General features: G+C 45.7%; 1 long non-coding RNA gene across 1 annotated transcript in view; it reads left to right on the top strand.

Annotated features, from left to right (window-relative positions):
* LOC138152056 (uncharacterized) overlaps nucleotides 1-5355 on the top strand; it is a 55066-nt gene extending 49711 nt beyond the window's left edge. Inside the window, exons 4-5 of the long non-coding RNA XR_011166014.1 lie at nucleotides 4650-4891; nucleotides 5031-5355. This is a non-coding gene — a long non-coding RNA (uncharacterized lncRNA). The remainder of the gene's footprint in view (nucleotides 1-4649; nucleotides 4892-5030) is intronic.
* Nucleotides 5356-5669: the final 314 nt, after the last annotated feature.

Raw genomic sequence — 5669 nt, forward strand, 5'->3', positions numbered from 1 at the left:
TTTTTTTTTTAACCTCCTTTGAGTAAGGGATGGGCACCTGGGGCTGTCTCCAGGGACCCTCATTTCAGGACCAAAGAGAGGGGAGGACGGGGCTTGTTGGCAGGAGGGAATGGGGAATAGAAAGCCTGGAGTAGAGTTGTTCAAAATTAGTGGGGAGAATAGGGTAGGGAATGAGAGACTTGGAGGAAGGTAAGTACTTAATTAGACAATCCAATAGATGCCTTCATAGGTGTCCTCAGACTGGGAGAGACGTGGGCACAGACAACAGGACCAGGGCTGGGTGGTGATTCTGATTGGAATGTCCTGAATGAGGATGCCCTGACCTCTCCCATCCCATCACAGCCCTCCCTGCCCTGATTCCCAGCTGCAGGGTAGGTCCTGAAGGACCACCCTCTCCCAATCCCATGGGCCCCCTCATGATCAATTCCCACTTAGGCAAGGGGCAAACAAAGTTATGGTGGGGCAAGTATATTTATTCTGCTCCAAATTCTAGGAACCCTGGTCATATCCCCCCCTTGCCAGAAAAGACCATACATTCATCTTTCAAGCCAAACTCGGGTGCAAAAGGGACTAGAGAGTCAGGGCTCCCTCTGCTGACCACAACTGTGGGCTGCACACTGTCAAGGTCATTACCAGGATGGAAAGTAGTGTTTGCCTCCCAGAGGGAGTAGAGTCTCTTGAGTGAAGATGGGTGCTCATTCCCTTTCCCCCAGAATCCACCACCTAACAGCTATGAATGGGTCCTCCCAGGCCTATGTAAGACTTTCTCTTTTTTCTGTTTCTGTCTTTGGCAACAACTCCCTCCCCCCCTCCTTTTCTCATGGGAAGGAAGCACTCTAGCTGGCTGAGTGAAGAGGACAAATTGGTCCTTTCCCCCTTGTCTTGCCTGGTTCAAAGCTTCTGAGAGAGGCCAGGGTGGTTAGCAGAGTACTTTTGGGAAGCAAAAATTCCTGTAGAGGGGTGGAGCCAAAGTCAGCCCTTCCACAGGATCCCATTCCCCACCCTGAGACACCCCCATCCCACCCAGATGGGATCTGGGAGCTATTTTGTGAAGTCACTTACTTTACCTTCCGGTAGAGTACAGTCCCTTAGGCACATACAGGTGACTGCAGTTTGAGGCTGCCCGGTGCCCTGTGGTCAGACCAAGGGGCACTTGCCATCCCAAGGTGCATAGATCCAGAGCTCTGTGAAGAACCTTCCACTTTCATGGATGTCCCCACCCGGACTTTGATTCTTTTGGCCAGGAGGAAGGTCACTCATGCCAGCTGTCCAGACTCACCTCTTTCTTGGCTCCCTCTCGGCTTCCTCTGCTCACCTTGGCCTCAGGCCTGAGTCAGGGCCTAGGCCTGCGCAGTGGGGCTTTTCAGTCTAACTCAGTCTCACTCCACTGCACCCCTTTGCCTATCACACATTCTGCCTGCCCCCTCTCCCATCCCCCCTCTCAAGGCTTCCTAGGCCCTGTGCTGAGGGAGGTTGGAAGGAGGGAATCTTACCCAATGGAGGCTAAACATTAACCATTGACCACACTGGGCTCCAGGGAGGAGGGAGGAAGAAAAGGGAGAATGACTAGGGAAAAAGAATCCAAGTTTTTCAATCGTGGGAACATAATCAGATACTGATATGAATATGGCGTAATGATTATTAAAAATTACAATTACTGATCCAAATTTGTTATCGTGGCACCTGGTAACAGTCAGTTGCACACCTGTAGCTTCAGCATGTGGTTAGACCCTGATAGCCTACTGGCAGAGCCCTAGCTAGGAATTTTTTTTACTAGGGGAAAAAAATAATAAGGTGGTAGGAGTGGCCATAGGCAGTTTTGAAGAGGATAATCCAACTGTTGGTTGAGCTGTGTTGGGAAAAGGGGCAATCTGCTTCCAGGAGAATCTGGTGACCCATGTGGGGAGAGGGAAGGATGGCCTTGAGAAGGGGATGCATGTCAGGGGGTGGGGTGGCACTGGTGGTCAAAATGGGACCAACAATCCAGCAGTATGCTTATAGCCTTAGCTATTCTCACCCACCCACTCATTGGAAGAAAGCATACAAGCCACCGGTGCCCTATAGCCAAGCCTAGGGGTAGGGAACCTTTGGCTGGAGGCCATGCTATGGCCTTCTAGGTCCTCACCTGTGGCCCTTTAACTGAATCCCCACCCCTGGTCAAACCCATTCACTCTGTAGTAAAGACTGTCTATAAAATCTTGAGTGCTATCTAGTCAGGAAAAAATGTCGTGAGTGCCCATGATATTGGACAATGAGGAATGAAGAGGAAAGAAGAGGGGCAAGGACCTAGGTTATAGCATTTAAAGCCACCATTTAGTTCAGTAGTTCTCAAAGTGTGGAGGGTCCTCCAGACTCTTTTAGAGGGTCAATGACGCCCAAACTACTTTTACAACAATACTAAGATATTTTAATTTCTAATAAAGTAAATACTGGTACAACTTACATAAACAAAAGTTTTGAGGGACCCTCAATAATTTTAAAGAGTATAAAGGGGTAAGAGAAAAAAGAGTATAAGGGAGTGATGGAACCAAAAAGTTAGAGAACCACTGATCTTAACCCTCATTTGACAGATGAATGAACTGAAGCCCATGGAGGGGAGTGACTAGACCATGATCACACAGTCAGGAAAAGCAAAACCAAAATTCAAAACCAGATTCTCTGGCTCAAAATCTAGTGCTCTCTCCACTAGACCAAAAGCTAATTGGGATTTAAATGTTTGCCAAATGTCGACAGCTTGTTAGAATGACTCTAAAACTCCAAAACAGTCCAGAGATAGGCTCATAGCCTTAGCTATTCTCAGCCAATCATTGTTTTTGTTGTTAATAAAACATGTGTACAGTGCTTTATGTTTTGCAGAGCATTTAAAGATCCATTATCTTATTTTATCCTCATCATAACCACATGGCCGTATAGGCAGCATGGGGTCGGTGGTAAAGGCAATGGGCTATGAGAAGCCCTGGGTCAGAGGAAGGCTCTGCCACTTCCTGGAAACCATCCAGAGAACCACACCTCAATCCCATCCCCCACCTCCTAGCCACTTAGCTCAATGACTTCATAAGTACGGCCACCACTGTCTCTCCCTGTCCAAACTATTGTGTATACTATTAGCAGATTCATCTTCCTCAAAAAAAAAAATGCTTTCATCATACCACTACCCTGCTCAAAAATCTTGCTCACTGCCCGACATAACAAAGATATAGATTAAAAGACATAAAGCTCAACCTTTTGCAAAGGTCCTTAGACCTACTCTGACCTCTTATTTTACATGTGAGGAAACTGAGTCTCCAAGAGGTTCAAAATCCTTAGCTTGGCACTCAGAATCCTCCAGGATTGAGGTCAGCCTACTTATCTCTCCCCACTCACCTTCATGGTTGAGTGATGGTGGCCCAAAGAGAAAGTACTTGCCCTTGGTCATACAAACAGTCCCAAGCAGGAACTGAACTCCAGAATGAGCCTAATGCTTTTGCATCCCCAAACCTTTGGTCTAACTATTTCTTCCCGAAGCAGGTCTTCCCTACTCCTCTCCTTTTTCATGTGCTTATGGAAATCCATTCATTTAATAAGTATCCTTCAAGAAACAACTGGAATCTCCTCCCTCTCCCTCAACCAGGAAGCTTTCATTAACCACTTCAGTCCATGATGATGTCCCCCCAGTACAAAAAGAGGCTGTATGGGATGACTTTATAGGCATAACTGGGGAATCTTCTCTCCCCAATGGGAGCTAGGCTCCTCAAGGGCATGGACTGTTTTATTCATTTTTGTATCTTATGCATTAGCTTAGCCTACTTCTGTGCACATACTAGACATTCAATAAATACGTGTTTTTTGGACAGGTGCTTAGGTACCATTACCAGTGTGCAATTCCAAGAATTCTGCTTGGAGAAATAGTGGAGGCTGGCTCTCAAACTTCTGCATGGCTTCCAACATGTGGTTTCTCTCTCTCTCTCTCTCTGTTTCTCTCCCTCCCCCCCCCTCATATTTTCGAGGCAATTGGGGTTAAGTGACTTGCCCAGGGTCACATAGCTATTAAGTGTCTGAGGCCAGATTTGAATTCAGACTCCTGACTCCAGAGCTGGTGCTATAGCAGCTTTGCCACCTAGTGGAGGGCCTTCTCACCCCCCAACCCCCCAACATGGGGTTTCTAATCCTGGCTCTGCCTCTGAGTTGCTCTGAGACCTTGGGAAAATTCTTTCCTTTGGAGCACCTTTCTAGTGAGTTTCCTTTTTAATCTACCTGTCTTGACTTTTTCTTCCCTACAAGGGATATCTGGAAGATAGGGAAGATTCCTTCCCATACATAATGTGCTTTAGAAGTCCTCAGAAGAACTGAGTGGAGGCATCATTATACAGTGATATTGTCCCTAGCCATAGTTAGAGCACAGCATCACAGCCTCAGATCAGCCAAGAACCCAGAGCTTACCTTGCTTTAGCTATACTGGAATGAGATCTCCATTTGTTTGTCTCTGAGAAGTGAGTATTCAGCCTGTACTAGAGGCCCCTCTTGCTCTTACCCAATTCCATTTCTGGACAGCTCTAACTGGTAGGAAGTTTTTCCTGACATCAAGCTTACATCTGCCTCTCTGCAAACTCACCCATTGTTTCTGTTCTGCCACTTAGGGCCAAACAGAACGTGTCTATTTCCTCTTCCAGGTGACACAGATTTTCAGAGTTGGAAGGGACCGCAGAGTTCTAGTGCAATTCATAAACAATCATCCCTTCTACAACCGAGCTGACAAAATCATCGCCCGACCTTGCCTTGAAACTCTCCAATGAGGGGAAACCCAACTGCTTCCCAAGATCATCCTTTCCACTTTGGGAGAGGTGTAATTGTTGGGAAATGTTTCCTTTCATCAAATCTAAGTTTGCTTCCTTGAAATTATAGAGGAAAACATGTAAGTAATAACATTTTAATGTAGTCAGCTAGCTTCTGTTTGCTTCTTCCTTAATATTGGCTTCTCTCTAGGGTGATCGTGGTCCTTTATTCTGGTGTTGGCAAATTATCCTCCTTTGAACCTCTGAATCTGTTTACAGGACTGGAACACAACATCTGTGCATCCTCAGCAAGTCTTGAAAACTGACCCTCTAGTTATTGTCTTCGCAAAGGATAATACCTGTAGTACCTTTCTTACAGAATCTGTATGAGAGATTACACATGTAGCTCAAATCTGATAACTTATATAAAGCACTTTGTGAACTTCAAGGTGCTAAATAAATATCAGCTTTTCTTATTCACCCAAAACAATCAATCACCATAATAATTTATCACAACAAAATATCCACAGACTGTAAGATTTTCTGGCATTAAAAATATCCATTTGTAAAAGATTATATTGAAAAGTCTCCTGTTTGTACTCTCCTCTACACCGTAGGTAATGCTTTATGCAGATGCTAACCTTGCCCACTCCTAGTCTTGACTCTGTCTGCCTAGCATCTTTTTTAAAACTGTGGGGTAGGGGCTGCTAGGTGGCACAGTGAATAGAGCACCAGCCCTGGAGTCAGGAGAACCTGAGTTCAAATCTGGTCTCAGACACTTAACACTTACTAGCTCTGTGATCTTGGGCAAGTCACTTAACCCCAATTGCCCTGCCTTCCCCTCTCCTAAAAAAAAAAAGCAAAAAAACCCCCAAAAAACCAAAATCACACCACACACACACAAAATCAACCCCAAAA

Source organism: Petaurus breviceps, unplaced genomic scaffold, assembly GCF_028583685.1.
Source record: "Petaurus breviceps papuanus isolate PSGF00001 unplaced genomic scaffold, PetGlider_PUasm1.0 90919, whole genome shotgun sequence".
Lineage (NCBI taxonomy): Eukaryota > Metazoa > Chordata > Mammalia > Diprotodontia > Petauridae > Petaurus > Petaurus breviceps.